The sequence below is a fragment of the Mastomys coucha genome, unplaced genomic scaffold (assembly GCF_008632895.1).
Source record: "Mastomys coucha isolate ucsf_1 unplaced genomic scaffold, UCSF_Mcou_1 pScaffold23, whole genome shotgun sequence".
NCBI classification, from domain to species: Eukaryota; Metazoa; Chordata; class Mammalia; order Rodentia; family Muridae; genus Mastomys; species Mastomys coucha.
The window spans coordinates 19,342,116-19,353,536 of NW_022196906.1; the positions used below are offsets into that span (position 1 = coordinate 19,342,116).

Consider the following 11,421-nt stretch of genomic DNA (forward strand, 5'->3'; position numbering starts at 1 on the left):
TAAAGACTCCTGTAATGACACTGGAATAGATCCTGTCAGGGAAGGCTCGATCATGCAGAAAGTCAGCACTTGACTAGAACAGACATAATCCATCATGATAGCCAAAGAACTAATTGTGTTACAGGACAGGGATTAAGGTACACAACGGAGCTTCCTTAGGCATTGTTCACAGCAATAATGAATTGTTCATCATAGGCAATAACACTGTCAGTTTGTTAAACTACATAAATTTGACTTTGTAGATACTGAGCCACTTTTAATAGTTTTCACATTCTGACTTTTGAATCACTCTCTTTTAAATCAGGCCCCATACCTGTTTGTCAGCTAGACTGTATTGAAAGCACTCACTTTGTGGGCACCACACTGAGCTCACACAGTAAGGAAAGTACATGCAAGCCACACCTTCACAGGACCCTCCAGGGAAGAGATTCAACATCAGACAGCCAGTGATACAATCACAGATCCATGGAGAGAAGATGCTCAGAGTCCTGGAGAAAGCAGGACAGGGGATCCCGAGCTTGTGAGGACATTAAAAATGACAGATGTAAGGATTCATTTTTCTCAGTTTTGTCTACCAGGGCTGAGGATGGCCCCTCTAGCATTGTGCCTGCTAAGCAGGTGTTCTACCACTGAGCCATGGCTGAACTAGTTAGAGCCACTCTTTGCTGGGCCTTTGAAAGGCTGTTCAGCTGCTTGAGAAATATATGTGTCATTATCATCATGGTTTGAGACGATGAAATGGTTCCACATCATGGCTGTGTTCCCAGTTTTGCCAGCCCTCAATAATTATCTTTGAGTGCCTATTGTTTGCCTAAATAGCCGAAGACTGGGAAAATAGTGAGCCAAACTGCAGAATCCCTGCCTTTCTAGGACTGTTTTGCCGGGGGTGGGGTGGGGTGGGGCGGGGAGTGATGGGGCAGAGTCAGACCATGCCTAGCTAGCTGTAGACTGCAACCTAGTGATGGCTTCCTTAATGGGACAATGCAGGTACACATGTGCACATATGTCAACAGGGCTGGCCAGCAAGGACAGACTTTCTGAGGGGGCCACTGTGAACGAAGAGTCAGAGATACAGTTAATGGAACAGGGAGGAAGGCAGGAGGCCTGTTTTGAGAGTTCCAAGTAAGACTAACTTCTATGCCAAAAGGTGCAGGGTGAGGGTAAGAAGAGGCCTGTGCAGCTTGCTAACTCCAGGCCAAGGACACTCCTTAGAAGGGGGTTAGTGTGTCTAAAGTAGACAGGAAGCTGAGAATGATGTTAAGCAGAGAGTGTCATTGTCCCATGGACATCAGAAATGACTGCTCTGTCTGCAGCAGAAATATCAGATCACAGCGTTTGCTCTAAATCCTAATCACCTCTGCCTTTCTCACTCTGCTATCCTGTGATTTCAGAGATTTAAAAAAATGCACACCTGATACAGTTAGAGGAAAGTTAACAATAAAGAACTGTGTGGCCTGTGGAAGCGGGTGCTGCTTGGTGCTGACCCGCTCTGCCTTTCCCCGTCTCCTCTTGTGTCTTCTGGAATCCACGTTCCTCCCATTCTACCAAGTGGGAAGAGCAATGCTCACTCTGAGGAGTCACAAGGGTGATAGCAAAGAGATTCACCAATCACCTGGCATTAGGCAGAACTCAGTGCGTGCCACTGTTATCAGCAGTCGATGTACCACTCCCACACTAGTCACAGGGCTACATCTAGCACATAACTGGTGTATGTAAGCTGGTACTACAGATTTTTATAGATAGCTATCTAATGACATCCACCTAACACTAGTATTATAAGACAAGTTCGTATTACCCGTGTTTTTAAAATAAAAATGCATAGACAATAACATTTTTAGCCTTTTCCCAGTCTATTATATGACATACAAGTCACTCATGTTTGGAACTTTACCCTTGGGTGAGTATTCCCTGCACCAACAAATTGGGGCATCATTAGCCTGTCCATCCTACAGCCTAAATGGGATTAACTTCTTAGGAGTAATTTTTTTCAAGAGTTTTTTTTTAGCCTGATAGGGAGCCTCACATGCCATAGTGGGTGCCCAGTAAATAACTGCAGAATGGAAGAGCAAGTAAAGGATAACTGAATACATTTAACTATAGCTTATGAGACTTTTAGAGGATGGAATATTTGAAATCCAGACTGCCCTAGAAAATTCAGGATATATGATCAGCATACATTCTGACTTTAAACAGAGCTGCCGGGAGCAGCTATGACAAGTTCCACTGTGGGCTTGCGCTGTTTATTTTTCAGTTTAAAAATTGTTCCAAGCTCCTTGTTCACGGAGAAGAAACAACCTAGATCTTAAAGGACCTCTGTCTAAGCCCAGACCCGGGCCCCGGATCGGCTTTTCCCTTATCTCACTCGCTATAATTAGCTGCCTTGACCAGACCTCTGCTGGCACCGAAAGAGCAAGCCGAACAGCCGTAGATTTTGTTTGTTAGGCACAGCTGAGCCTGGCTTAACAGAGTGTCAATTCAAATAGGAAATAAAATATGCAGCAAAGTAGAGAAACTGGGAACAAAGAATCCAGTCTGACAATTTACAGGGGAGCTAAAGAAACACTCAAAATGGCATCCAAAAGGTGAAATGCTCCCAAGAATCCAAAAGAGAGAAAATGGACTGAGAAACTGAGAGGAGCTCAAAGGACTGATTCAAAGTAGAGGAAGAGATTCGGGGCTTGGAAGGGAGGATGTTTTAAAGTGAGGCTTTTTAAAGTGTAATTTATATATAATGAAATTTACCCTTGTGCTCTACAGCTAAGTTTTGATCAGCACATGCAACTATGCTGTTATCATCGTAGCTATGATATAATAGTATTTAATTATTTCAACATTTCTTCTTATTCCTTTGGAACCAGATGTTACTCTAACCCTGATCTGCTTTCTGTCCTTCTATGTTTGCTTAGGGATGAGAGTGTAGCTCACTGATAGAGTGCAATCACGGGCAAGTTCCTAGTTCGATCCCTGGTACCACCACCAAAATTGGGAAAGGGACTAAAAAAGAAAGAGTAGAGCTTAGCCTGTGTGTGGGTGTCGTGACTGAGATTCTGTAGCCTGGCCATTCATTTTCCATGCTGCTTAACAGTACCATTTAATGAACATTCATACTTACTAGAGATCTATTATTGACGAAACCTTTAATAACAAATTATAGACAACATGCATTGTTTTTCTTTCTTACAGCCCGTCTGTGAGGAGGTATATTCAACATTTCTCAAATAAGAGAAGAGAATCAAAGAGATGTCCATCTGGTAAGATGAGCAGTGACTGAAAATGGAGACAGGCAAAAATGGTTCCTTGGCTTCTCTCCGACGCTAGATCAGGTCAGCTGGGACTTTCCTATTTATTTATTTATTTATTTATTTATTTATTTATTTATTTATTCAGTGTTGACTAGCACTCACTTGGAGGAAAATGAGGCTCACCAAAAGGACTAAAGCACTTCTCACAATAGCTCTTTGCACAGTCAAGCAGCACCACAGTCAGTAGGTTCTCAAGCATAGATGTCACCCCAAAGTGCGGCAAACGATCAACCTTGGGAGGGTCCAAAGTCCCCTGAGATGCTTCAGACATACAGAGGACTCTTATACTCATCTTTTTTATCTTGCCCCATACCTCCAGAAGGACAGCCAATAGGAACTCATTGTACGCATGTGCAATCCAAAGCATGGTGGCTGTTTTAATACCACTTGAAACCAAAAATGCAGGCCATATGTGAATGTAAAAGTAGTACATACACTTAAATAAAAGTTTTTTTCAAGCAGGTATTTCACAAAGAATTGTATCTAGAACAGTGATTCTCAACCTGGGTTGAGGGGTTATGACCCCTTTGGAAAACCTTTATCTTCAAAAATACTTGCATTAGGATTCAAAACAGTAGCAAAATTACAGTCATGAAGTAGCGACAGAAATATTTTCATAGTTGGGGTCACTACAACGTGAGGAACTGTATTAAAGGGTCATAGCATTAGGAAGGTTGAGAACCATTGCTCTAGAATAAATAAAAGGCACCCATGTGAAAAAACAAAGAAACAAAAAACCAAACCAACCAAACAAACAAAACTAACGTAAAAGGTCAATTTGGATTGGCTTTACAATGGATGATACACAAATGGCCAACAGTGCTTTAAAACCAGACTTCTAATTTTCCACTCACTTCCCCTTCTCACACAACAGCCTTTTGCATAATCTCAGGAGTCTAGGTCTATAACATGAGCACAAACTAGATATGTTTTGAGAACCCATCGTAAGAGTGTATGTTGAAACGCTTGTTCTGCAGACAATCTGGCCACTTCCTACGGATGGAAACAGAGGTGGAGTGCCTGCTTATTATCGCACAGAAAACTACACCTGGGCTGAGTACTTTATATTTCAGAATGGAGAGAATCTCCCCAGTCTCTCAGAGAAAACCGAAAGGCTCATTTAGAATCTTTGATGCTGAGGATGCTGTTCTGCATTAACACACAGCACAGAGAGGCAGAGGCATGTGTACGGCCATTTTAGAAATTGTCTGAAAATTCATCCTTATCATAAGCCAAAATTCATTTAATATTTTTTGTTTTCTTTCTGCCTTATTTAATTCAAGACAGCAACTCAAATAGCAATTTATAAAACCACCTAAAATATTTTTGCTTGTGCCTGTGGTGTGTGTGAATGTGTGTGTACGTTCATATGTGTGTGGGTACAGGTGCCTATGGAAGCCCATGTTGGCATTGAGAATCTTCTTTAACTGCTTTCTACTTTATTCACCGAGGCAAGGTCTCAGTTGAGTTCACCAGTACAATATGGCTAGTACAAGTAGCCATCTTACCTAGGATCTCCTGTAACTAGTCTCTAAGTACTGGAATTACTAAATGGGTATGACTTCATGCCCACCTAGTGCTGGGGACTTGAACTCTAGTCTTCAAGCTTGCCTAGAAAGTGCTTCACCAGCTGAGTCCTGTCCTCAGCCCTCAAATCTAAAAAATGAATCATGCTGGGCACGGTGGCACATGTCTTTAATATCCAACAGAGGTAGGCCAGTCTGAGTTTGAAGCCTGGTCTACACAGCAAGCCCAGGACAGCCAGGACTACATAGAGAAACCCCATCTCAAACAAACAAATAGCAAAAGCAAAGCAAAGCAAAGCAGAACAACAGCAAAAAAAATCATTCTGGGCTTGGAGAGAGGGCTCCACGGTTAAGAGCACCGTTGCTCTTGCAGAGGACCCTGAATCAATTCCCAGCATGCATATGGAGGCTTATGCCTGCCAGTAACTCCAGTTCCAGGGCATCAAATGCTCTCTTCTGGCCTCTGAGGGCACCAAGCATGCATTTAGTACACATATGTACATATTGGCAAATATTCAAACATGAAAGAAAAATAAATAACTTTTTAAAAAAATCTAACTTCAACACAGTTGAAGTTGATTCTTACATGCTGAGAAATGATTTTAGGAAAATATTGAAAGTTTTTGCCTTTGGGAAACAAACCAAGAGAGCTGAAAGTTTGTACCTACAGTAAAATGACTGCAGTTCCTAACCAAACAGTTAGAATTTGAGCTGAGGTGTTTTGAGAAGCGCTCACTGGTGCTATGTGATGAGGCAGCATAAACAGTATAGAGAATTTATGTCATGCATCCAGAACCATGGCCTAATAAGTTTCTGTAGTAGGACACAAGTGAGCACTGCTAGAAACACCTCTAACTCATTACATAGTTGACTTTGAATTAATTTTTGATTTTTAAAGCCATTACTGTTACTAATTTTTGTGAGCTGCTCCCCCATATTTAAATACATAACTTCATATGGTGTCATGACCCATAATTTCTTAAAAAGCTGGACATGTGGATTCCCAGAGCTCTCTGGCCTCCAGTGTAACCAAGTGATGACGTCAGGTTGACTGAGAGACCCTGTTTCCAAGGACACAGTGGGAAGCAGAGGAAGACAGCTGACATCAACCCCTGCTTTTTTTTTTTTTTTTTTTTTTTGGTTTTGGTTTTTTTGAGAGACAGGGTTTCTCTGTATAACCCTGGCTGTCCTGGAACTCACTCTGTAGACCAGGCTGGCCTCAAACTCAGAAATCCACCTGCCTCTGCCGCCCAAGTGCTAAGATTAAAGGCGTGTGCCACCATCGCCCGGCCAACCCCTACTTTACACAGGAACAAGTACAATACACGCATCCAAGCTTGTTAGTCTTTGTGACTGTGACACAAACTACCATGACCTGGAAAGAGGGAACCTCACTGAGTACTTGCCTCCATCAAACTTGTCTGTGGACCTGTGTGAGGCATAGTCTATTTGTTTGGGGTTTTGTTTGTTTGTTTGTTTTTGTTTTTGTTTTTGGAGACAGGGTTTCTCTGTGTAGCCCTGGCTGTTCTGGAACTTGCTCTGTAGACCAGGCTGGCCTCAAACCCAGAGATCCACCTGCCTCTTTCTTGAGTGCTGGGATTAAAGCCTGTGCCAACACCGCCTAACACTTTTAAACCTTTTGTCTTCTCTGGACATTTAAGAACCCTTAGAATGAAATTCTGAGGAAAGAATAGGAGGTTTCAAGGAACTAGTTAATATTTAGGTGAAAGGAATAATGAGGTCAGACAAAAAGGATGGACCTGATATAAGAACAGCACGGTTTCAGTTCTGTGAGTCAGGGAGGGGAACAAAACTGAGAGAAGGAGAAGGAAAGGGAGAGAGCCGATCTGAGGTGGGCCCTGCTCACGTGATTAAGTTCTGGTTTCCATGGAGTTGTCACTCTATAAATATTTTGTATGCTATTCTGAGAAAACATTATTTTTAGAATGGGGTGATGGCCTCATTGTGTTCTAGCTGAGGACATGGGGAAGGTCTGTTGACCAAAACAAATTTTACTCACTGCCCAGGTCACCCAAATGTGACGCTGTATTCTCATAAAGTACCAGCTTTTCTCTTTCTGAAAGAGGTCTGGCTGGGGTGCCCAGGCCAGGTAGGCTCAAACAGAAGCCTTTGACTCAGTTTACTAAGGAGCTGGCAAATGCTTCCTGCAGCCCAGCCCAGAGCTTTGGAGGCTAGTTTTTAGCATATCAACAGGGAGAGGCTACTTGAAGAGGCTTCTCTTGACACAACACCTTGTTAAACAGGAGGTAAATTCACTTCTCACACACAATAGACCATAGACAGTGCTCCAAGATAATATGCTGGCTCCATGCACTATACAACCAGGGAAAATGGAGCGGCAGCTCCCAAAATTCTTTAACAGAGAAAATGGCTGCAGTGACTTAGCCAGGAAAAAAAGAAAGATGGAATCCAAAGCTGGAAAGAACATAAAAAGTTCTCTAAGAAATAGATTCTCACTTACATCATCTACCTCAGTGTATGTTGCTAAAGTTGTTCCTCTCCAAGCATGTACCATATGTTAGGCACCACAGGGAAAGACAATAATAACTTCCCTATACCATATTTTCACAATTCTAAGATGCATAATTATTTTTTGCACATTTTGGCATCTCTGAGATGAGATAGTTTTTACAACTAATGGCATGTAATAATTACTACATTTTAAATGGTGTATAAGATAATTGTTTCCAAAAATTATTTTGTCCTTAGAGTTACTAAGTTACAGTATCTGATGTTTCACTGCCCAAAGTATTCTCATCTTATTGAACTCAACAACATCACATTTGGGTGAGCTAGGCAGTTCCTGAGATCTGGAATGGCCAACAGACCTCCCCATGTCCTCAGCTAGACTATGATGAAGTCATCACCCTACTCTAAAAATATTGTTTTTTCACAATAATACACAAAATATTTATGGAGTAAAAACTCCCTGGAAGCAAGGACTTGGTGTTCCTCATTTCTAAAACAGCAGGGTAGAAAGGACTGTTTGGCAGAGAGTAGACACTTAATAAATAGTTATTGAATAAATGTATTCTAGGAGGAAATGGGAGGTCCAAGAGAAAGAGAGGGAGAGGTAGAAGGAGACGGAGATCGTGAGCCTATGGCTGTGTGGCTGGAACATTTATACAAGGGATTGCTATCCTACCATCTCCCTCTGTTGATAGTGCTTCATAAGTCAGTCAATCATCCACCCCACAAGGCCTTCGTTGGGTCAATCTAAATTCACTTGGTCGCCAGCATATTGCAAAAAATACTGGTGTCTACAAAAGCTGAATTGACTTTAACCATCTGCTGTAGGAAACTTTGGGAGAGAATATCTACCTTGTTTTGGTCTCAATCTTCGTTGATCTGCAAATTTAGGAATAATAAAACCTGAAGACATAACTATGAGTCTTAAATGCTATCAGCTATGGTGAATGTACCCAACAAAAAGAAGAGGCTTAACAACTCTTCTCTTCCCTCACCCTGCTCCACTTCAGCTTGATTATACTTCAGTTTTAGTTTACCTTCCCCCTTAAGATATTAATTTGATTCATAACCAGCTCTCCAAAGCTCAAGAGAGTCCCTGACACATTTTAAGTGCCCTTGAATATTTTGGAATTGGTCAGGTCATTCATTTCATTAGATACCTACTGTATACCTGCTATATACTAGGGCCCATTCTAACCATAAGGTATGCCATAATTCTTAACAATAGAACTTAGAATAACTCCCTATACATGGGCTGGGGATTTAGCTCACTGGCAGAGAAATTGCCTGGTATGAGCAAGGTCCTGATTTTGATCCTCAGTACTGTTAAAAAAAATTCCTTGTCTTCATGGTGGGAGGTTAGGCAGATGGATAAGACACAAATAAATTATATGCAGTAGTAAGTGTTGTAGAGAAAATAAAACATAAACGGGGTATAATACATGTGGGATGAGTAGGAGTGAACTGTAATATTAATTTAAATGTAATGACAGTTGAGCAGAAACTCCAAAGGAATTAGGGAAGTCTGTGCCCATATCAATCTAAGTAATCTCTGTGAGAAATCAAAATATTTAAAGGGAAAAGTGGAAGAAAGTAGCTAGAACATTCTAGAAGGTGGAAACATTTGAACAAGAGCAAATTCAGCAGAGCACTTGTGTGGACAATGCTAAATGGACCATCTACTAGAGTCTCAGCACTGTGAATATCAAGAATCCGCATTGTACTTCAAGTACAATGCTGAATTACTGAAGGCTTTTAAGCAGGTGGTGTCACTGGAAGCTGTCTGACAGAATAGTCCTTGCAGAAACTGTTAAAAAAGGGGGGGGGAGGGGCAGCAGTTCTGTTTAAAATTCTAAAGTTTGGCATCACAGTAGATTCCCAAGAAAATCTGTAAACATTAGGAAATGTAGGTTTGAGGTTAAGAAAAAAAAAAAACCTGGGATTTGAGGGAGGGCTTTGAGATTTTAGAAGCTCAAGTCAGGCATTGTTTGTTTCAGTCTCTTCCTTGCTGCCTGCAGATTCAGAGGCCTAACACTCAGTTATGTCCCAGCACCATGTCTGCCTGCTTCTCCATGCTCCCCTATGATGATGATGGACTAAACCTGTAAACTCTAAGCCAGCTCCAATTAATGTTTTCCTTTGCTGAGTGGTGGCGGTGCCCACCTTTAATCCCAGCACGCAGAAGGCAGGGGCAGGTAGATCTCTGAATTCTAGGTCAGTCAGGGCTACACAGAGAAACTCGATAGACAAACAAACAAAAAAAAACCCAAACAAACAAAAAAAAGTTTTTCTTGCCAGACGGTGGTGGCGCACGCCTTTAATCCCAGCACTTGGGAGGCAGAGGCAGGCTGATTTCTGAGTTCAAGGCCAGCCTGGTCTACAGAGTGAGTTCCAGGACAGCCAGGGCTACTATACAGAGAAACTCTGTCTCAAAACAAAACAAAACAAAACAAAAACAAACAAACAAAACAAAAACAAAAAAAGAGGTTTTCTTTATGACAGATGCCATGGTCATGGTGTCTCTTCACAGCAATAAAACTCTAAGACATCAGACCAAGCAGATCCTGAGAGTCCATTCCAATGATCTCCCAAGGCTGTAGTAAGTGGAACACGTTAAATCTCCCTCGTGATCTGAGAGCATTTCTCTCTGGAATGTTCCACACTTAGCCCAACACTACATAACCAGAGTGAAAAGCAGAAAACATCATGCTTTGGAAAGCTCAGATTCACCAGGAATCAACAAGAACATTTCTCATGCCAGATGCTTCTGTCTTAAGGAAGGAATTTTGTTTTAAAGTGTGCTATGTGAAATTATCTAAACACTTTTCATAAAGCAGTGTGCCTATAATTAGTCATATCTTAAAAGAACCACATGGCTCCTCACATTTGACTTCTCAATCTAGCACTGACTGGAAACATCAGAAAAAGAATCTAAATCTAATTCTTTAGCATTTTGGATGATCTCTCGTTTAACCTTCAGCAAGCAGAAACGGAGGTGTGGGAGGGCTGCAGAATCAAAGAGTGGGGTTTATAAACTACAGGGAGAGAAGACACAGGAAGCAGCTGCTTCTTTACGTAAGATTCTTGAGAACTGCTACTGTGACAGTGGAGATCCGAGAAAAGGAAAAAGAAAATGTTGCTGAAATAAACTTTGTTCTTCCTGACAGAAGTTAAGAGTTGTCATCTTGCCTACAATTTCCCAAGTGTGTTAGCTGTCTATAGTTAGCACCAGGTTCCTCAGGAGGAAAGAAACTGGAGGAACACACGAAAACTTGGCTTGTTTTATTTGAAATAATATTCCAGAGATCTTCAAATGTTTTGCTTACATAACCCCCAAAAGAATTTCTTTAAGTTACATAACCCCTCACATATTTTCAGTTGACATATGAAAACTTCCAACATAAGGTAAAATGAGATGATCGACCATAACTAGGATCAATATTTCATGATAATATTGGATAAAACAGGTCTTCCTTCCCCAAGGAACAAAGCGCCCCAAATTTGAAAGGAATCACGTAAACATTTTCCTGAGCCTTCTCCACTCAAAGTTTCTCAATGTTTGTATTTGTCCTGAAGAACATTCCAGTTCACATAAAGAGAATCAACACTGTGTCTGCTTTCTAGGTGTGCCAAATCCAGAGCTCCTCCCACAAAGGCCATCAATCATCCCACCTCTGTTTGGGTATGACACACTCATCATTAATAAAGAGATGTATCAAGAAAACTTCAGACCAATTTCCCTTATGAATATCGATGCAAAGATACTCAATAAAATTCTTGCAAACTGAATCAAAGAACACATCAAAACGATCATCCAACATGATCAGGTAGGCTTCATCCCAGGGATGCAGGGATGTTTCAATATACAGAAATCCATCAACATAATTCACTACAAAACAAACTCAAGGACAAAAACCATATGATCATCTTACTAGATGCTGAGAAAGCATTTTACAAAATCCAATATCCCTTCATGATAAAAGTCTTGGAAAAACCAGGAATTCAAGGCTCATATTTGAACATAGTAAAAGCAATAAAAGAAAACCAGTAGCCAACATCAAACTAAATGGAGAGAAACTTGAAGCAATCCCACTAAAATCAGG

The 11,421-nt window shown here is 41.2% G+C and overlaps 1 long non-coding RNA gene across 1 annotated transcript in view; it reads left to right on the top strand.

The window, feature by feature from the left end:
* Positions 1-433: 433 nt before the first annotated feature.
* LOC116072102 overlaps positions 434-11,421 on the top strand; it is a 37,251-nt gene continuing 26,263 nt past the window's right edge. Inside the window, exons 1-2 of the long non-coding RNA XR_004111313.1 lie at positions 434-544; positions 3,184-3,323. This is a non-coding gene — a long non-coding RNA (uncharacterized LOC116072102). The remainder of the gene's footprint in view (positions 545-3,183; positions 3,324-11,421) is intronic.